The sequence below is a fragment of the Dasypus novemcinctus genome, chromosome 10 (assembly GCF_030445035.2).
Source record: "Dasypus novemcinctus isolate mDasNov1 chromosome 10, mDasNov1.1.hap2, whole genome shotgun sequence".
Classification (NCBI taxonomy): domain Eukaryota; kingdom Metazoa; phylum Chordata; class Mammalia; order Cingulata; family Dasypodidae; genus Dasypus; species Dasypus novemcinctus.
In genome coordinates, this window is record NC_080682.1 from 121,093,909 (window position 1) to 121,117,016 (window position 23,108).

Here is a 23,108-nt window from a genome sequence, read left to right on the forward strand (position 1 = left end):
CCTAAGGGTAGATTCTTGAATTCTGTGATAAGGGAGTATAGTTCAAAGCTTTTTTGAGCAACTCATTTAAGCTATAAAATATGTAATTTTTATTCTGTACTATGTACTATGTTAGATGCTGGTAAGCAAGGTCCAGAGACATTTGTGCTCATGGACTTCCTGTCTAGTGGAGAAATCATGCCAGCAACATAAAGGTAAAAGGCTGGAAAATGAGTTACAGTGTGCTATGAGAGGCAGAGAGTAGCACCAACTGTTCTGGATGGAAGGGCTATGTGGGTTGAAGGAATCATGGATGTCTTTGAGACTGATGAAAGATACGGCCATGCTTCATAGAAAACTACTCATGTATAGAATAGAAAGTCACTCAAATTTCCACACAAATCGGGTTTCATGACAATTATTTTACCTCATCACTTTGAGGATGTTAATCCTTTATCTTTGTTCTCTATGGATACTTTTGGACTCTATTGTCCGACTGGTTTGACTTTTTTGGTAATCTCTCTTTTATCTAGATTATTTGTAAGATTTTCCTTTTGAAGAATTTGTCTTTGGATATTGGATTCATTAAGCTGTGGGCTTATTTTTATTTAGGTTGCTTAGGACTCACTTTACTTCTTCAATTTGAGGACTAATAATGTTTAGTTCTAGAATTAAATTCACATCCATTCTTTTTTTTTCAATCTTGCTCCTATATTTTTTCATTCTGAAACTTATTTTCGATGTTTTCAAACTTTATTATTTCCTTCTCCATGTCTCTTAATTGTCCTTTTAACAATTTCTGTTTATATATATTTAATCTGAGTTCTGGTTAATCTCTTCAGATCTGTCTTCAAGTTAACCCAACTCTTTACCTATTTTTTAATGTTTTGCTGCTTAACCTACCCATTAAAAATGCACTTTTATTCATGACTTTTTAATTTAAAAAAAGTGAAAAGTACTGGCATCATAAAATCCAGAAAGATTACATATTATTTTTATTGAACAACTAACTACCTGATACACCTCTATAATATTTCTTTCATCATTATATGGTTACAAATTCTTTGGTCATCTCTTCATATGGTGATGTTAAATTTTCTGTAGCAGAAATAGATAATTCAGTATTTTCTCTTGCACAGTTATTCTAAATATGATTTTAAAAATTATTTGGTCCTCTCTCGGAAAGCGTAGGCATCACCATTCTAAAATCCTCAAGATTGAGGAATAAACAGATACAAGGGGAGAATGCAGTTATGGACTAAAGTAGACTTACTATTTTTTTAGCAGTGGAAGAACTTGTATCATTGATATAAAGGCAGTGGTCAGCCATGGTTCTGAGGGGAGGGAAAGGGAAGAATAGGTGTAACATGGGGTCATTTTGGGGGACACTGGAATTGTTCTGAATGTCATGCAATTACGGATACAGGCCATTATACATTTTGCTAAAACCTGTAAAAATGTGCAGTGCAAAGTAAACTATAGTAATGTAAACTATAGACCAAGGTTAGTAGCAGTGCTTCAGTTTGTGTTCATCAATTGTAACAAATGTTCCAGACTACTGAAAGATGTTAGCGGGGGATATTGTGGGCGTGGGAGGGGTCGGGTATGTGGGAATCCCCCTTTATTTTCAATATATCATTTATATAATCTAAAGCTTCTTTAAAAATAAAATGAAATTTTAAAAATTATTTGTATTTTGAATTGTTTAAACCACATAACTTTACATACAGACATACCCTTTGTTTTGCATCCTGCTATAGGTAGTGTTTCACAAACACAGGAATTCTGACAAAGTCTTTTTATACTATTTCCATTGAAAAAGAAAAAGTTAGAGTGCATTTATAGCAAGTACAATTGTATGCACATTGTTCCTTTGACAGGAGAGAACTTACATTTTTGCCTAGGCCCTGAGAAGCCTCAGGTCCTCTGCTTATTACCTTGCCTGTCTGTGTCCTGGCTTTGTGTGTTCCAGTCTTGGTTCTTTGTTACTGCCCACACACTTTCAGGCTGGGGACCTACTGTAGGATATGTCCATGTCGCAATATTGCCTCTGGGCCTCCGCCTTTGTGTCCCGATGTGGCGAGCTGGCACAGCTGATGGGAGAGAGTATTCTTGGAGGTGACTCCTTCCCTGGGCCACTAGCATGGACTTATCTACACCTGGAAGCAAATGGAAACCAAATGAATAAATATATCTTGCTAACCCCAAACTAAATGTATTCCAGCTCAGGTCCTGCTAAGCTGGATCCCATAATGCCTGTAATTGCCACAGCGCTATTTAGGCAAGTGTGTCAGAGAGGAAGTCAGAATATACTGTAAGAGTGATCTTAACCATCTGCCGTTACTTTTGCAAAGTTTACCGAAACAGGTGACTACGTGACCAGATTGCTCAGGGCGCTTCTCAAGGCTAGGATGGAGCCCATGAGAATGAGGGGTCCTTGGACCTCTCAAGCCTTCTCGCTCACCACTCTCCCTCGTCATTCTCTACTTCACCCATACTGCAGATTGCCATGCTCTGGTGTTTGGCCAGCACGACAGGACGGTTTCCTCCTCAGAGCCGCTGTACTTGAGCACTTACCCCAGATATCTGCATGGCTTCTCTGTCCTTTCATGGAGGCTTTGCTGTCACGTCACTGAGGCCTTCCATATCTACCCTGCATAAAATAACAACCACCCTCCTTGCTCTTCACACCCCTACGGCCCTACCCCATGGATCTGTTTGTGTTTTCCACAGCATCTATCAACATTTGATGTATCTTTTTTTTCCTTGCTTCTTTCCCCGCCCTGCTGTTTTTGCTGTCTATGTCCATTCGCTGTGTGATCGTCTGTATCTATTTCTCTTTTTGTCTTCTTGTCTTTCTCCTCTAGGAGTCACTGGGATTCGATCCTGGGGACCTCTGATGTTTAGAGAGGTTCCTTGTCAATTGTGTCACCTCAGTTCCTGGTCTCTGCTGCACTTCACCTTGACTCTCCCCTTTGTCTCTTTTGTTGTGTCATCATCTTGCTGCGGGACTCACTTGTGTGGGCACTGGCTCACCATGCGGGCACTTGGCTTGCTGCGTGGGCACTGGCTCACCATATGGGCACTTAGGCGGGCACTTGGCTCACCATGCAGGCACTCGGCTTGCCACATGGGCACTAGCACGGGCACTTGGCTCATTGCACGGGCACTGACCCACTGCATAGGCACTGGCTCACTACACAGGCACTCACGTGAGAACTCGGCTCGCAACCTGGGCACTCGGCTCACTGCATGGGCACTTGGCTCGCTGTGCAGGCACTTGGCTCGCCATGCGGACACTCGCATGGGCACTCGGCTCACCACGTGGGCATTTGGCTCGCCATGTGGGTACTTGGCTCACCGCACGGGTGCTCGGCTTGCCACACAGGCAATGGCTCGCCAGGCAGGCACGCTTTCTCTTCTTCTTTTTCACCAGGAGGTCCCAGGGATTGAACCCGGGTCCTCCCATGTGGTAGGTGGAGGCCATATCACTTGAGCTACATCTGCTTCCCTTTTTTTTTTTTTTTTTAAGATTTTAAATTTTGAAATACTTTCAAAGTTACAGGACAATTGCAAATTCAATACAAAACCCAAACAGTGAATACAAACATACTCCCGTCTCCCTAGAATACTCAGATCTACCAATTTTAACATCTCGCAACATTTGCCATTTCCTCCCTCCCTCCCTCTATCTCTGTCAGTCAATTTTCTGATCATTTGAATAGGTTGTGTACATCATGCTCCTTTAACACTTAATACTACCATGTGCATTTCCTAAGAACAAGGACAATCACTTAAATAACCGCCTTAAGTACAGTGACCATTTTTTTGATAGAAATTTAACATTGATACAAAGCTTACAATCTATATTCTTAATTTTCCATGTGTTCTAGTAATGTCCTTTTTATTTTTTTCTCCTCCCTTATTAGATCCCATCCAGGATCACATATTAGATTTAATTGCCATTGTTACTTGAGTTGTCCTCCTTGTCTCCTCCCTCCCTTCCTCTCTTTTGCTCTTTCCCTCTTTCTCTCTTTCTTTTTAATTGTGGGACATATGTACAACATAAACTTTTCCATCTTAACAACTCCCAAGCATACCATTCGTTGGGATTAATCACATTCACAATGTTGTGGTACCCTTACCATGTTGTGGTACCCTTACCAGGCATATCTTTCTTTGCTTATTATTTTATTATCTTCCTACCTTGGAATTTAAGCTCTATGAATGTAGGGTTTTTGTCTGTTTTACATATAGCTATATCATGTCTAGAACAGGGCCTGACATGTTAAATATGTTATAATTTGTTAAATGAAGCAGTAAATGAATGCTTTTATTAAAGTTAAAAATTTAGAGGAAAATACCAAATTATATCTAGATGTTTATTTGAAAACTTGTTTTGAATATGATTTACCTTACAAATTAACTTCTGCTTTTATGGCTGCTTTAGTGTATAGTTTTGATTAAAAGATAGATTGAGGGACGCGGACATGGCCCAATGGATAGGGCGTCTGCCTACCACATGGGAGGTCTGCGGTTCAAACCCCAGGCCTCCTTGACCCGTGTGCAGCTGGCCCATGCGCAGTGCTGATGTGCACAAGGAGTGCCCTGCCACGCTGGGGTGTCCCTGCGTAGGGGAGCCCCACGTGCAAGGAGTGCGCCCCATAAGGAGAGCCGCCCAGCGCGAAAGAAAGTGCAGCCTGCCCAAGAATGGCGCCGCACACAGCAAGACGATGCAACAAAAAGAGACACAGATTCCTGGTGCTGCTGATAAGGATAGAAACCGTCACAGAACACAACGAATGGACACAGAGAGCAGACAATTGCGGGGAGGGAGCAAGGGGAGAGAAATAAATAAAAAGTAAATCTTTAAAAAAAAAAAAAAAGATTGAAAGTTGGTGGTTATGGTCCTGTATTTTAGATGAAATATGTCACTTGGTTTGGATACCTCTTTTGCCAGTTTTTGATAGTATACCTAGAATTCTGAAAAAGAAAAAACCAGAGGAAATCATCTACTTTTAAACTATAAACTTAAGTTATGAAGTGATAGCAAATGCTGCACGAAACCTAAAAAAAGTATTTTCGAAAGAGTTAATAAATATTGGTTATATTTTATCTATAATATGTGACATAGTGTTTTGAATTTTCTTAACGGTGTTGTTATTGTGCTAGTTTCCTTCCTTATTTTAAAAAATTTGTGGTAACATATATACAACGTTAAATTTGCCTATTTAACTATTTTTAAGTGGTGCTCGCTTTGGCAGCATATGTACTAAAGCTAGAATGATGCGAAGAAGATTAGCATGGCCCCTGCGCAAGGATGACTTGTAAATTCTTGAAGCATTCCATACTTTTCATCAATTGTGAGAAATGTACCACACTAATGAAGGATGTTGCTGATGTGAGAAAATGTGGGAGGGCTAGGGAGTGGGGCATATGAGAAATCTCCTGTATTTTTTATGTAACATTTATGTAATTTAAGTTTCTTTAAAAAAAAAAGTATATTAAAAAAAAACGATTTTTAAGTGTACAGTTCAGGGGCATTAATTACATTTACATGTTGTGCTACTATGACTACCATATATTACCAAAATCTCCTTCCTTATTTTTTAAAGACTTTAAAATATTAGTCTTGCATATTAGGAAGCATTCGAGGTTTAGAGTATTTTTTTTAGCCATGCACATCTTTTTTCTATATTAGCATACGGTATATACTTTATATGCATATACTGTATGTATTTATACTCTTATCTTTGAGTTCTAAGTAAACTTTATAAAACTTGTGTGTGTGTTGCCTGGTTTAGATCATAAATTCTTTGAGTGGAAATCTTTAACTTTGATATAATTAAGTGTTGGAGAGTGCCCTTAAAATACTATACCTTTTTTTTTGTAATTAAGCTTTTAATTTTGAGATAATTATAGTTTCATATGTAGTTCTATGAAATAATGCACAGAGACCCCATGTAGGTATTACCTACTTTCCCCAGTGGTAACATCTTGTAAAACTATGATACGATATCATAGCCAGGATATTGGCATTGATGTAGTCTCAAATAGATGTTTTAATTTCCTGGTTGCTGAAACAAATACCACACAGTGGGATAGCCTAACAACAGAATTTATTGGCTCTTGGTTTCAGAGGTTTCTGAGAAGGCTCACTTCCTCATGGGGTTCCTTTTAGTTGGCAGTGCCTGTGATGGCATCTTGTCTTTTCTCTTTCTGGATCCACTGACCTCCGGCTCCTTGCTTTTCCTGTGGCTTTTCTCTGTCCAGTAGTACCTTTGCTTATAAGAATTTCAGCCATGTTGGACTAGGACTCACCCTCATTCCATGTGGGCACACTTTGATAGCATCTTCCAAGGTCCTGTTTACAAATGGGTTCAGACCCACAGAACCAGCGTTTGGGACCTGAACATGCCTTTGGGGGGGACGTGATTCAATCCCCAGCAATACAGAGAGCATTTGTGTCACCACCAGGATCCCTCATGTTGCCCATTTCCTAGTTCCTCTTGTCTGCACCACCTCCTTAATTTCTGATAACTGCTACTCTGCTATCAATTGCTGTAATTTTGTCAGTTTAGGAATATTATATAAGTGGAACCATGTAGTTAGTAATTGTGATTAGCTTTTTAAATTCTCTGGAGATTTGTTCAGGTCATTGCCGGTATCACTAGTTTGCTCCTTTCTGTTGCTGAGCAATATTCCATGGTATGCATATACCAGTTCTTATACCCGTTTGCCCACTGAAGGACATAGGGCTTGTTTCTGGTTCTTGAATCTTAAGAATAAAGCTGCTGTACATATTCATGTAGAAGTTTTTGTATGAGCATGTGTTTTCACTTCTCTGGGATAAATGTCCAGGAGTATAATTCTTAGGTTGTGTTGTGGTAGTTGCATGTTTAGTTTTTTAAGAAACTGTCCTACTCTTTTCTAGAGTGATGTGCCATTTTGTTTTCATAGTGTTCCCAATCTAGAATAAACCTTTGATTCTCCAGTTCTTTCTAAATGGAAAACGAAACGTGTGTGTGTAGGGACGTTTTCTTTCTTAGGTAGATTTGTACGCTTTCTCTCCAGATAAAAAAATGTCATTACAAGAAAAGTTTTTGGGAAAATGCAAAATATGAGTTGGCCTTCATGTTTTGTCAATTATAAAGGGTCTGTAATTTAAAAATTTCATGAGATGAAAGGCCTTACACATACATTTTTGACAGTGTCTAGAGGAAAGTGAATATGTACATGATATATTATGGATACTAATGATAAATAAACTTCATCTTTTCTTTATCTAACAACGTCACTTATGTATACTATTATTGTATAACTATCATTTTATTAGGGTAATTGGTGTAGAATAGGTACGGATTTAAACATTTTTGGAGAGACTCAATTTAATGTAAAGAAATAGCTGCATATAACGTCAACAACAGGATTTTCAAATATTGGAAAGTATTGCTTTAAAAAATATTATTTATCATGTTTACTTGTGTATTTCTGATTTGGAAAGTACAGAAAAGCATAAATAAGAAAATAAAAAGCATTTCTAATTTTACCATTTAGAAATAACTAACATTTTAGAATTTCCTTTTTCTTACTCTAGTGCACATTCATAAATACACAATCATAGGTGCACATATACATTATATACATATTTTTTAAAAAGTTGCAGTCATATTGTGTAGTCACTTAGGTTTTTTTGCCACCATACCAGATAATTTCTTTGCTAGTGGTATCAGCTACTATTTTGGGGGTGATATACTCCTACAATTTTACTTATTTCTTGGCTATGTCTTCATTATAATGGGTTGGTTTTATATGTACAAACATATACACAGGCCCATTGAAAATTTTGGGAAATATCATTTTGTTAGGTTTGGCTGTGATAGTTACCCATTCCTTAATTATGTTGACCTGAACATTTCAAAGGCATTGTTGAACCTTTGAATGAGTATGTCATACATGAATATGTAGAATTGGTTCCATATTATCTTTATTATCTTTGTGTTTATTTTCATCATCGAACATTTATTGACTGCAAAGCACCCCAAGACACTGGGGCACAAATATAAACCATTATTCTGTCATTGAACTTAATTTGAGGGAAAAGGTTATGTCTAGGTCTGGATTTGAAATGAATAATTAACAGCCCAAGATAGTTTAAACATGTCAAATATGTGGTTAGATGGTCCAGTTTGTAGAACTTTAGGAAAGGGAGTTCTTTTTAGCCTGGAGCAATCAGAACTATTTGGAACTTGGACCTTGAGGATAGCAGAGAATTTGGAGGCACCTCCATCTTGGAGGTGAGCCATTGATGACCACAAGACAAAATTCTTGCTTTTCCAAAGATTGCCAAAATGGGATGCCATGGTTTAGGAAAGGAAAAAGTAAATAAATAAAAAAGGGAAACATTTATTGAGAATCTACATTGTGTTAGTGTAAGGGAGATTCAGGTACAGTTCCTGCTTTTAAGGACCTCATCGTTTATGGGGGAAGAGAAATTTGTATACCATTGGAAATAAACCTTACCTCTGTTTTTGTTTTTGTTTTTAGTTTTAACAGTTGTCTCAAAACAGAAGTGATCGTACTGTGTCATTGTGGATACAAATTTTACTAGTTCTGTTTTTCTTTGGAATTTGAAGGGAATAGGTGAAGAAATTGAAAAGAGGGTCATTTCTATTGATGCTTTTGCTGTTGACTCCCTTATATTAACTTATAATTCATGATATCTGCCAGTAAGTCCTGGTAACTCTATTACTAGATCAGTACTTTATAGCCTTAATGATTAACTAGCATTTAAAAAAATACAAACCCAAAGGAATAGAATTAATAGCCATCTGAAATTGTTGTTTTCTTGTATGTTAGCTTGTTTTGGAAGGAAAAGTGTACAAATTTTAAAAAGTTTCTTCTTTGGTATTTTTTTTTTGTATGCAAATTTTAAAATACTGTAGTCTTTCAGATGATCAGAATTGATAAAGAAGTCGTAGAAACTTATGGGTTTTAGTTATTTTCTTCTCCTTATACTCCTAGTCTAATCCATCGAAAATCTTAATTCTGCTTCAAAAATATGTTCCGGATCTTACAGTGTCTCATCATCTTCTACCTTAGTCTTTCCTAAGCTCTCGTAATGGCTAAATTGTCTGCGTCTTGCACTCATCGTCCTGTAGTCAGTCTTCCCCACAGCAGTCAGAGACATCAGAAATGCAAATAGACTGTGTCACTCCTCTGCTGAAAACTGAGAGAAACCCACATTTCCTTCTGGATTTAAGAAGATTCAAATGCCTTACTGTGCTTTAAATGTTTCTTAAATCCTCTACTTCTCTGACCGCATCTCCTGATGCACTTTCTTCCCATTATACTGGCTTGCTTTCTGTCTCTTGAATACGACAGGCTTATTATTCCTTCACAGCCTTAGTGCTTACTTTTTTTGTTTTTTTTTGGCTTGGGAATCTTTTTGTCTAGAGGTTTTTTGACTAGTAACTTCTCCCCATTTTAATTCTCAATCCATTGTCATCTCTTCTCAGGAAATTCCTTATTATCCTAGTTAAAGCAGCTTCTCCCACTCCATATGAATTATAATCTTATTTTATCTTTCTGTAGCACTTAAAAGTACAGGCATTTATTTATTTGTTTGTTTGTTTACTTATTTATTGCCTTTCTTCCCTTATTATATATAAGCTACTTAAAGGCAAAAAGTCTATCTTGTTTGTTGACATATCTACAAACATATAAATTGTCCCAGCAAACAGTGCTTAGCAAATAATACATGCTCAGTAGATAATTATTGAATTAATGTAGTTTGGGAGCAAATACTAACAATAACAAAGAGTGATATTTCTTTTCTACATCGTTTGAGACAGGCTCTATGATATTAGAACTTTAAAAAAATTGTAAATACTTGGTGAATATCATGGCTATTCTTTTTTTATTGTTATTTTTTATTTTTCTTGCATCAGTCCCAATTTCCAAGACCTAAAAGCCAAACCAAACGAGTATTTTTTTTAATATGAGTGTTAACAAAAGAGTACCTGACCTCAGCGGAATTCCTGAACTAGGATATCCCTTCTTTGGAAGCTTTATTAGAACTACCAGATTAGAACTACTTTGATTCTTTTAACCACATTGAGAAATATAAGTTCCGGGTATTCAGTATTATATTAGGCAATCTTGAGCTCTTACCCATGCTTTACAGAAGATGGCATTCTTTGCCAATGAGAATTGGTTCCTTCAAGTTTCCATGCCTCATGTGGTCACAAAAACAGGCATAAAGTAGGATTTGTCCAGAGACCGTAGCCAAGATTGTGAACTTGGAAAATGCATAAAATAGGGGAATTATTAGAGGACATTAGGTAATTCCCTTGAGGTTGAATTTTAGTGGTGACATTCATTTACTTTCTCGTACATCATTTGAGGCAGGCTCTATGATATCACAACTTTAAAAAAATTATAAATACAGTAAAAAGTAACCTAGCAAGCCTAACTTATAGAGAAAAAGAGACTTCTCACAAGCATTTTATAAATATTATTCAATACATCAGTAACTTGCTTAAGAAGTGTGGAAACAGTTTGCTGATCTCACTTATTACCAGGAGTAAAAAGGCATGTCAAATGATGTTAAAAAGTGCACAATAGATGAGGTATTTCAGAGGACCCCCAAAACATAAGATGAAACTTAATGAAGTTGAGTAAAAGGAGGTGTCTTATTCTTGTTCGTCTCAGAAGAGGTAGGCTTTGAATGATTCTGTATTTTTGTTCTTAGCAATCCCTTCTTTCTGTTCAGAATCTGGAAAAAATATAGGAAGAGTGCATTGAAGGAAGTGCTTCACAAACTTGACTGTGCATCGGAAGCATGTAGGTGCATTAAAACACAGGTTCTCAGGTCAGATTCTAGGCCTACTAAATTACAATTCTTTGATACCCAGGAATCAAACAATCTCCCTTTCTCTTTCTCCCTTTGTCTCTGTTTCCTTTTACTCTTTCTCTAAAAAAGTAAACTCTGAAGTCACATTCTGTGTCCTTTCCAAAGCAGAACTTTCTATTTACCTTATCCTGTTTTGTTCTATTTGTACATTTCTCAAATAACCAATTGATTGTGTAGGGTAGATATTACAAATTTTATTTAATTCTGTTTCATTTATTATTTTTGAGCATGAGGTGTTGTCAGTTCTTAGCAGTACTCTCATCACTAGTATGTATAAGACTACCTCTTGTTTTCTTTTACTGGGTGACTTAGTGCTGTATTTTCAAAATGTCCACATATTTGTATTTACTTTGAACTTGACATGTTTTCAAGACCTCTTTTTTAAAAAGATTTATTTATTTATCCCCCTTCCCCTCCTCCTGCCCTGCTGTTTTTGCTGTCTGTATTATCTTCTCTTATAATTTTCTCTCTTCACTGGGATTCGATCCTGGAGGGCTCTGATTGGGAGAGAGGTTCCCTGTCAGTTGCACCACCTCAGTTCCTGGCCTCTGCTGCGCTTCACCTTGACTCTCCCCTTGTCTCTCTTTTGATGCATCATCATCTTGCTGCGTGACTCACTTGTGCGGGCACTGGCTCACCACGCAGGTACTCGTGCGGGCACTGTCTTGCCGCGTAGGCACGCTTTCTTTTCTTCTTTTTCACCAGGAGGCCCCAGGGATCGAACCTGGGTCCTCCCATTCGGTAGGTGGAAGCTCTGTCACTTGAGCCACATCTGCTTCCCTCAAGACCTCTTAGTATTCTTTAATATACTTCCAGTGCATTGCTTCTGATTGCTGTGTGTGCAAGAATATCCATCCACTCCATGTTTTCAGTTAGTTTTGTTGAGCTATAATTAGAATATCATTAAATTCCCTTAATATATAACCATATAATCCAATGGTTTTTAGTATATTCAGAGTTATATGACCATTAGTATCTACTGTTAGAACATTTCATTCACTATATTTTACTTGTCCATTCTCCCAGCAGAGGCTATGCAGGTTACTTCTAATTCTTTGATATCACAAACAACACTGTTAGGAACATCTTTGTACATGAAAATTTTGTGAATTTCTGTGGATGTGTATGGATACAGGGTAATAACATAGATTTTCAGATCATCTACTTTCTGGTAAAAGGTCAGAATGGTTTGGAATGTGAGAAAACATTATTGTAGGTAGATTTATTGTCACTTGGGGGAGAATTCTGTCTTTTGCTTCTTTTTGAATAATTTGATTTTTCATCCTAGGAATTTTAGGATTAGAGGTTCAACTTTGAAACTATAAATAGCTTGAAGGAACATACAGGGTCAGTTAGACCAATGGAAAAGGGGTATAATTTCTCTTTAGGCATGGATTATTATCATAGCTTGTCTTTATACACTTTGTTTTCAATTTGATATATAAATCAAATATAAAAACAAAGAACTACAAAATGAAAGATGAAAATCATTAAAACTAAGTAAGTAAAGATAAAAACAGATGTGAAGGGAGGCGGATGTGGCTCGGGTGATTGAGTCCTGTATACCATATGGGAGGCGCTGAGTTTGATTCCTGGGGCCTCCTGGTGAAGGCAGGCTGGCCCATGCTGCCGCAGAGAGCCAATGGTAGGCAGTGAGCACAAACAATGAGGGGGTGGGGTGGTTATTTAAATGAAATAAAATAAATCTTTAAAAACAAAACACAACAAAATATCAAAACAGCTGTGAAGAAGCAGACTTTGCAAAAGAATGACAATAATAGAGACTAAGTAAAGTAGTACTGATAATAAGAAAGGAAAATACAAAATGCAAAAATACAACCCATATAATAAACACTTGACCTTCTCTGTCACCTGTGTTGGGGAGGCTCCTCATTACTGCTGACTGAAAGTAGGAGTTTAGCTTCCCAGGTTGTCTCTGTTGCCACCTCCAGGGCTATGGGAGGCCTTCTTTTTTTTTTTTTTTTTTTTTTTTTAAAGATTCATTTATTTATTTAATTTCCCCCCCTCCCCTGGTTGTCTGTTCTTGGTGTCTATTTGTTGCGTCTTGTTTCTCTGTCTGCTTTTGTTTCTTTGTCCGCTTCTGTTGTCGTCAGCGGCAGGGGAAGTGTGGGCGGCGCCATTCCTGGGCAGGCTGCACTTTCTTTTCACGCTGGGCGGCTTTCCTAACGGGCGCACTCCTTGCGCGTGGGGCTCCCCCACGCGGGGGACACCCTTGCGTGGCACGGCACTCCTTGCGCGCATCAGCACTGCGCATGGCCAGCTCCACACGGGTCAAGGAGGCCCGGGGTTTGAACCGCGGACCTCCCATGTGGTAGACGGACGCCCTAACCACTGGGCCAAAGTCCGTTTCCCTGGGAGGCCTTCTTACCAACTCGTGGGGATGGATTTCCTGGCTCTCTGCTAGTCGTTCTCTGACATCACCCCACTGCTGGGATGCCTTGTTACAGCCTCATTGGAAGTGGAAGTCTAGGTGTTCCACTTGGCCTTTGCTGGTGGTGGTGGGCCTCATTTTTTCCTGTGGTGTTTTGCTGGATTCTAATGGTTATTGTCTAAAAGTTTTCTGTCTTAATGGCTGCCTCTTTCCTGGTCCTTTGGCAAGAGTGAGCAGGCTTTTATCTGCTTGTTGGCATTTTTGGGTTGCTGATTTCTTCAGTTCATAGACTGAGCTATATGAGGCAAAAAGAAAACCTAGGGAATTAACTAATGTGTCATTCACTGGCTTCTGAAGTCCCTAGATGGTGTGCCTTCTTCTGTCCTCCTTTCCAAGTCTTTTCATGTTTGTTTTATATGTGATATCATAGGTTTTTAATTTTAGTGAGAGGAGTAGGGAAAAACACATGTATTTTTCCAAAAGTGGAAATCTTCTACATATAATTTTTAAAAGGCTATAGAGCACTTCATAGTCAGAAATAATGATGCACTCAAGAAAGCACTAAGAGGAAGAACTGCCAGAAACAACAGACAACAGAAATAGACGAAACTTTCATGTATTGGATTTATCAGAAAATATTTTAAAAGTGAATGTTTACTATGTTTAAAATCAAAGATGACTTCTGATTCAACCTATATTGGAGTAACAGGAAACTGATTTAAACTCTTTCCTGAAACAGTTTTCAAGACATTTGCACATAAAGCAAGGAAGGACGGTGATTCTCTGAGAGATGGGAAACTAATGAGATGTTTTCTATGATTGATGTGGTGTATTCCTTGGTGAACATTTCCAGGCTGTGGCACGGGATGCAGAAATGAGGCAAAGCCCGATTGTATCCCAAAGTTAAGGGGACATAGCTGAAAGCCCGAGGAGACAACACCTTGTTCTAGAGTAGGAGAGGAGAGAGCTATTTAAGAAATAGCTCTGGAGGTCTGCAGAGTCCCAGTGAATTACTCTGCAGAGTGCTGATCAGTGTATGCATCTTAGGAGACTACCCTGAGCTAGGGGAAAGAACCACCCAAATGTATTAGAGGGAAAAATCCTCTGAGCTCACACAAGGCTAGGAATAGTTGCTCTTCTTACCAGAGAGAATGGAAAATCTTAAAATCAGCCAGGAAAAAAAAAAACCACAACAACATTTGAATAGAGGAACAAAGATTATGATTACAGCAAATTTCTCTTTGGAAACAATATAAGCCAGAGGACAAATAAGCAGCATCTTTTAAGAACTAAACGGAAAAATAAACAAACAAATGAAAAAAACCTGTCAACCCAGGTGACTTCACAGGAGAATTCTACCCATCATTTCAAGAATTAATGCCAACTCCACTCTTTCAGAGAATATAAGAGTAGGGAACACTATCCAACTCATTCTGTCAAGCCAGCATCATCCTAATACCAAAGGCAGATAAAGATGTTATAAGAAAAGAATATTACAGACCGATCTCTCTAATGAATTTAGATGCAAAAATCCTCAACAAAATACTTACAAATCAAATCCACCAAGACATTAAATGAATTATACCCCATGGTCACGTGGTTTTATCCCAGGTATGCATGGATGGTTCAACACAAGAAAATCAAGTAATGTAATATACCATATTAACAGAATGAAGGAAAAAAAGTACATGAACTTCTGTATCGATGCAGAAAAGGTAATCAACCAAATTCTTTCTTGATAAAAATACTACGAAACCTAAGAATCAAAGGAAACTTCCTCAACATATTAAAGGGCATATCTGAAAAACTCACAGCTTACATAATTCTCAGTGGTGAAAGGGTAAAAGCTTTCCCTTTAAGATCTAGAACAGGACAAGAATGCCCACTGTGACCTCTGTTATTCAATACTGAGCCAGAAGTTTAAGCTAGAGGATTTAGGCATGAAAAAGAAAAGGCCTCCAAATCAAAAAGGAAGAAGTAAAACTTCCACTATTTGTAGATGACAGATCCTATATTTAGAAAAATCTTCAAAAATCTACAAGAAAGCTACTATAGCTAATAAATGAGTTCAGTAAAGTGGCAGGATACAATGTCAACATGCAAAAATCAGAGTTTCTTTACACTAGTACTAAGCAACTGAGGAGGAAATCAGAAAAAAATTCCTTTTACTATAGCAATTAAAAGATCCATATATTTAGAAATTAACTTAACCAAGTGTGTACAGGACTTATACTCAGAAAACTACAAAACATTGTTAAAAGAAATCAAAGAAGAACTAACCAAAAGGAAGGATATGTTCATGGATTAGAAGACTGAATATCATCATTATGTTAATTCTACCCAAATTGATTTACAGATTCAATGCAGTTCTAACCAAAATTTCAACAGCCTACTCTGCAGAAATGGAAAAGCCAATTATCAAATTTATTTGGAAGGGAAAAGGGCCTGAATAGCCAAAAACATCTTGAAAAGGAAGATTTAAGTTAGAGGACTTTACTTCCTGACTTTAAAGCATATTAGAAACCAGATGGAATTGACATAAAGATAGACATGTTGATCAATGGTATAGAGTTGAAAGGGCAGAAATAAACACTCATTTTTGTGGTCAGTTGATTTTTGACAAGGCTGTCAAGGCCATTCAGCTGGGAAAGAATAGTCTCTTCAACAAATGGTGCTAGAACTGGATATCCATATGCAAAAGAATGAAAGAGGACTCCCATCTCATACCTTATACAAAAATTAATTTTGCTCAAAATGTATCAAAGACCAAAATAGAAAAACCAGGACCATAAAACTTCTTGAAGAAAAGGCAGGAAAGCATCTTCAAGATCTTGTGGTAGGAGATGGCTTCTTAGACTGTATATCCAAAGCATGAGCAATGAGAGGAAAAATAGATAGATGTGACCTCCTCAAAATTAAATACTATCGTACTTCCAAAGTCTTTTTCAAGAAGGGGAAAAGACAGTCTATTCAATGGGAGAAAATGTTTGGAAAGCACACATCTGAGAAGGTTTAATATTCTGACTAAAGAGATTCTACAGCTCAATGATAAAGAGACTAACAGGCCATTTGAAAAGTGGGCAAAAGACTTGAATATTGAATAGACAATTTCCACAGAGTAAGTACAAATAGCTAAACAGCACATGAAAAAATACTGAACGTTACTAGCTATTAAGGAAATGAAGTGAAAACTACAATGAGATCATTTCAAGCCTACTAGATTGTATACTTAAAAAGAGAAAAAGGAAAACTTACAAGTATTGGAGAGGATGTGGAGAAATAGGAGCACTTATTACTGTTGGTGGGAATGTAGAATGGTACAGTCATTGTGGAAAACAGTTTGATGGTTTCTCAGGAAGCTAAATATAGAGCTGCCATATGATCTGGTTATCCCACTACTAGATATATACTCACTAGAACTCAAAGATGGGATGCAAAGAGACATTTGCACACTGATGTTGCTAGTGGCATTATTCACAATTGCCAAAAGATGGAAATTATGCAAGTATCCATGAATGGATAAACAGAATGTGGTATATACATATGATAGTATATTATTGAGCTATAAGAAGAAATGACATTTTGATGCATTTGACAACATGATGATCATGAAGACATTATGTTGAGTGAAATATGTCTGACACAAAAGGACAAATATGGTATGATCCACTAATATGAACTAAATATAATGAACAAACTAAATAGTATCTAGAATATAGGTTACTAGAAAATAGAGGGCAGAGAATGGGTGAGCTGATGATTAATTCGTGCAAAATTTGTAATAAGGTTGATTGTAAATGCTTGAAAATGGATAAAAGTCATGGTAGCATATTATAATTAACAGCATTGATATGTGGGTATGACTGGCTGAAAGGGAAAGTTTAGGGTCATGTATGTCACTAGAAAGAAAGATAAAGGATGGAACATGGGGGGCTGTATAGCATAGTGAACCCTGTTCTGGATGATGAGTATGGTCAATAGTACAAATACAAGATTGTTCTTTCTTCCATGAATAATGACAAATGTATGTTACTATTACAAGCTGTTGATAATAGGGTGGTGCGTGGGCAAAAATGTACCTAAGGTAAACTGTGGACTTTAGAGAATAGTAATATATTAATAGTCTTCCATCAATTATTAAAAAAACAAAGAACAAAACATTATGCCCTGTGAAAGAAAGCAGACACAAAGTACAACATATTATTTGACTCCCTTTATATAAAATATAAATATAAGTAAATTTGTAGACATTGAATTAGATCTGTGCTTTTGTTGCAGGAAAAGGCTGTAGGGATTGAGAGGTGACTTCTAAGGGGCAGGGATGTTAATTTGCAGTAATGATATGTTCTAAAATTGATTGTGGTGTGAAAGCACAACTTTGATTATACTATTAATAAAAGCTATTGATTGTATATTTTAGATGGATTGTATAGTATATGAACATATCTTAATAACTTTAAAAAACACAAAAAACCCCACAAAGGATAAGTAAAAACTTTCTCAGGCATATAAAAGCTGAAGGAATTCACCACCAATGCACCTGTACTACAGGAAATATTAAAACAAGTTTGTTAGCCAGGTAGTTTTAGGGAAGATGATGACAGCTGGAAATCTTGGTCTGCACAAGGAAATGAAGAGCACAGGAAATGGTAACTACATGTGTAAACATATAAGATACTTTCCTTTTTTATATCATTTATATAATTGATTTGTCAAGCAAAAATTATAACAATTTAGCATGTAGAGATATTTATATAAGTTTATATATTATATAGTGTATAATTACAATAACATATAGACCAAGAGGAAAGAAATGGAAGTGGAATTGTTGTAAGGTTTTTGTATTATATGTGACATGGTTTAATATGTTTTATAAACCTCAAATCAGCCACTAAAATAGCACAATGAACAGTGATTGCCAATAAGTAAATAAACAAGTTAAATGCAATCATACAAATTCAGTTATTCAAAAGAATATTGGAAAAATAGAAGAAAGGGAGTAAAGAGTGGATGTGACAAAAAGAAAACAAAAGCAAATAGTAGATTTAAACCCATACATATTAATAATCACATTAAACGTAACTGGTGTAAACATCCCCGTTCAAAGTAGGGTTTGCCAGGGTGGATAAAAAAGAGCAATACTCAACTATATGCAGCCTAAAAGAAAGGCACTTTAATAGTAAAAGCATAAATAAAAGTTATGCTCTGAGGGACATTGTCTCACTGTAGAGGTATAGCTGGTTGTGATAGCATAGATATTCCCTGTGGAGAGGAAAGTCCTCTGTGGTACTATTTTGGGCTATATACCATTTATGCAAAAGATGCTGATCATTTTCCAACTCAGTTTACAAGACTGACATGGTATAGTTAGTGAAGTGATTAAAAGCGTGGGCTTTGGAGCCAGATGGATTTAAATTGGAATCCTGACTTAACCACTTGCTAGCTTTGTGACTATAATTCTGAGCCTCAGTTTCCACATCTATCAAATGGGAATAGTAATACTTCATTTTTTGCTGTTCTTCTCAAGGTTAAATTAATACAATTCTAGAAGAATAAGAGGCTATGAAACCTGCATTTCTATACTATAATAATGAGTCATTCCAAAAAGTAAGAAAAGATGAACAATTTAAAGAAACATTTGTATATAGAACTCTATTATTGACTGCTTTTTAAGAGATAAGTATATGTGATATTAAAATGGATAGCTAAGTAAGACTGAATTAAAAAAGTGTCATGTGAAGCAGATGTGACTCAATGAGTTGGACTCCTGTCTACCATATGGGAGGCCCTGGGTTCACTTCCCAGGGCCTCCTTGTAAAGGCAAGCTGGCCTGCGCCTGCGGAGAGCTGGCGCAGCAAGATGATGCAATAAAGAAAGACAAGCAGACACAGAAGAATGCACAATGAATGGACACAGAGAGCAGACAGCGAACAAGTGGCAAGAAGGGGCAGGGATAAATAAAATAAAAAAAGTGTCGTACATCTTTTTAAAATATTAAAAAAAATTTACTTGAGAAGTTATGAGTTAACAAAATGGCATATATTTTAAAATTAAAGCCATTTTACCAAAGAGGAAATAATATTTAGGTTATTATAAGCCTTACACAGTCATATTCATATGTGTGATTAGTTTTCCAAACCTGAAAGGTGATATGACAGTAGGTTCTGGGACCTCTACCTGCAATAGATACCTTATTTATTTGAACCTATGTATTTATTTTTCTAGTTCTGCATTCTTTCATTTAGTGTAGACTAAATAAGTCATTGATAATGAAGTCTTGAGACATACTTGACCTTAACATGGATAGAGAGTATATGTAGACAGTGATAGAAAGTGGGACTTCTAGCAAGGAAGAGAGAAGAAATGCTTATTTTCCTCCATCTCTCTACTTTCTATAATTAATCCAAGTAGTATTTGTTGATGACATCTTTTTTGGTCATGCATTTAAAGGGAAATAATATATGAAATGTGATTTTTTTTTTTTTTACCCTACAGCTTTTAGGTATCTAATGTGTGTATATGTATGGGTGTATTTTTTGTTTTTCTATTTTTTTCTCTGAAATCAGTTCTTCAAAGTCCTGGATTTCACCTTCTACTTTTATTGTTGTAATTTCCTGCAGTAATAGCAAGAATGTTGTGTATTCAGTGAATAATATCTGTATGTTATAGTAACTCATTTATATATTGCTTTATTAAATGCATTTCCCATAGATTTTTGCATATAACATGTCAACATCACCCCGTTAAATAGGTGAGATAGGTTTATTATCCTATTGTATAGATGAGGAAAACTAGATATGGGAGGATAATGTGACTTGTATGAACTCATTGGTGGCATAAGGTAATTTTGAAAATTTATGCTTTAATGCTGGATATAATGATATTTCTACTCTAATGTATTCTGTCTAAATGTTATTGATTGATGACCTTTTAGAATCTGAGACTGAAAATGGATGATCTCAAGGAACAATCTTAAAACATGGTAGCAGGTGCAATGAGAACATGGTAATTTCATTGATGGCCTTTTAATTAAGGTTAAATTTGAAGGTCTGGTATGTAATGGTAGTGTTCTAAAAAAACTGATGAACTTCAAAGCAGAAAGCATGAGACATTAACTGATTATACTTCTTTATTAAATCATTTTATGTCATGTTGGTCTGGAAGGTAAGTATTACTTGTACTTCTAGGTATTAAATTATTCAAGTATGTTGTGTATTTAAAAGCAAAGGAAAAACAGCTAAATTCATTTATATTCATTTAGCCAGCTATTGAAGTCCTAAAAAATCTTCTTTCAGTATTTAACTATAATTTTATAGCTCATTTGTAATTTTAGCATAGTTGACAGAATTTTATGATTTTTATATCTTTATTTTAACATCCATAACTATGATTTAAAACAATGTTTGGTAGTTTTAAAAAACCAAACCAAAGAATTACGAGTTTATTGTGTTGTATTTATTATGCTTGTTCATATTGTGGGTTCTAAATTTAGTTGCATTGCTAAATGTCATCCTTATAATCTTAAATGTAATACTAATGCAGGTCTGCTGTCATCCTTAAAGAAATTTTAGACACATTTTCTAACCCCAGGATTTAAATACTTTAATTTTAAAACAATATATGTTAGATTTTTCAGAAAAAAATTTGTTATCCTAGCATGATATAGTTTCTCCATTATTTGTTAAATGATATGGTTGAAATGTATATGGAAAGAAGGGTCTATTTTTGTTTTTTTCTACCAGAACCATTTAGTGGTACCTCTTAGCAGACTTTTATAATATGAGTTTAAACTAACAATTAAATTAAAATGCATCTCAGAAATGATTTGTTGTTTGAGAATTTATATCTAGATCTATAATGTATAGTTCTGGAATATTTTGCACTTCGGCATAAGATACACTATAATTGGTTCAATAACACAAGCAATGCAATGAAGAAATTTAAGAGATATAAGCATATGATGTGTAGGGAGACAGTAGCTCATTAGGAACTATATCTCTAAGTCATGCCCTTTACACCTCTAATAATGATAGCAAAGTGGCGGATTAAAATTCCTTGTCCAGCTTATAAATGTCATTCAATGAAAGACACTTGAATTTGTTATTTCCGTTTTTGCCCAGAAAGTTACAGTAGGCCGGCTAGGGTTATTTTTCTTGAAATTTGAGCTTGTATTTGTGAGGGTCTGTTTACTTGAAGTAAAAGAGAAGAAAGAATAAAAAGAAAAAAATGAAAAGGAAAATGGTGTTAAAAATATACTGCTTGGTATTTATTAATAGATAGTTTTAATTTGGCAACATGGGCCAGAATATTTCAAACCTGGCACGTATTATTTACATCTGTAATTGTTTTCCTTATTAGATGACTAATGGGAGTAATAGTTTAATAAAGATATTTTAAAGATGTAACTCTATTACAGTAAATCAAATACTTGTGAAAGGATCTGATTTATTATATCAGTTAATATTAAATTGATTTTTTATACTTGGAAGTGGGGCAGCAACATGGTCAAGAGACAGAAAACATGGAAGAGTGAGCAGCAAACTTAGATTTAAGTTCAGAATTTTAGATTTAAGTTCTTGTACAAGAATATCAATATCATTTGACAGTTTGGACCCTGGGACCCCTGAGATCTTAAAAGTACTTAGTATTTTGTGTTGGTTTTAAGAAAGATTTTTGAGCCATTGTTGTGTGCTTTCTGGCTGTGTGATCTTGGTTAAACCATATAACGGCTCTATACCTCTTGTTTCCTCAGCTGTGAAATAGGGATCATATAATAGTACATACTTCACTGAGTAATATTTTGAAAATTTAAATATGTGAAAGATTCAGCACATAGGAAGATTCAATTGATGTTTACTTTTATTGTTGTTGTAATTATGACTATGATCACGTCTTTGAAATCTTACAGCATGGAAAAAGGTGATCTGTGTTTCCATGAAAGATATCTTGGCAAAGCTTTGTATACTTTGAAGCAAAGTTTCCTTAGGTTTAGAACTAGTCTTATTATAATCTGGTCTTATAGTATCCAGATAGAGAATTCAACTAAATTTAAGTATCTTAAAATGTACTTTTTTTAAATTTTAAAAAATCAATGCTATTGCTACATTTTAAAAAAGGATACTGTTCATTCAAAATGTTTAATCACTGGTATTTGGCATAATCACTTAATTGTGCATTCATAACTTCAATTATTATTAGAGCATTTTAATTATTTCAATAATAATAAAAACAGACAAACAAGAAAATTCATTTTGTCCCTCCCACTACATTTTTCTTCCCAAGCTTATGTAAAATAGTGATTAGGTAAAGAACAATCTATTTTATTTTATACAGTTTAGTAATTTTGAATTAGAAATGGAAATATGGTCATTGATAATGCTTGTGTTGTAAATTATACTTACCATCTTTCTTCCAGGAAGTTCAAAACATTTTACAGAGGTAACTAAGCATTTTATAGATACTTTTTTAGTTAACTATATTTTATTGAAGAGAAGCATGGATGATAGATTAATTGTGAATGTTTGTCGTACTTAAGAGAGTAGGAAGTTGAGATGAAAATATTTTTAATACCCTGGGAAATTCTTTTTCTTAGGCAATGAGTTATAAAATTTTGAAGTAATTTCTTCATCAGTTACCATGTGAAAATGATTGAGGTTCTTTGCACATAGGGAAGAAAACAAGGAAAACAAACTACTCTGACATCAAAGATTGTAAGGTTGTGGAAGTTAACTGCATCTGAAATATATTTTTCAGTACAGAGAAGGTCATCTGACAGCAAGCTGTCTATTAAAAAGAGAAAGAATACTTTCAGGAAAGTTCAAG

General features: G+C 35.7%; 1 protein-coding gene and 1 non-coding gene across 3 annotated transcripts in view; both read left to right on the forward strand.

Annotated features, from left to right (window-relative positions):
- The window catches only part of TMEM135 (transmembrane protein 135), a 305,374-nt gene that overhangs the window by 42,706 nt on the left and 239,560 nt on the right, over positions 1-23,108 (forward strand). The gene's annotated exons all lie outside the window — the stretch shown is intronic.
- On the forward strand, positions 5,228-5,334 carry LOC111762417 (U6 spliceosomal RNA). The gene has a single exon (XR_002795530.1). It is a non-coding gene; the product is annotated as a U6 spliceosomal RNA (small nuclear RNA).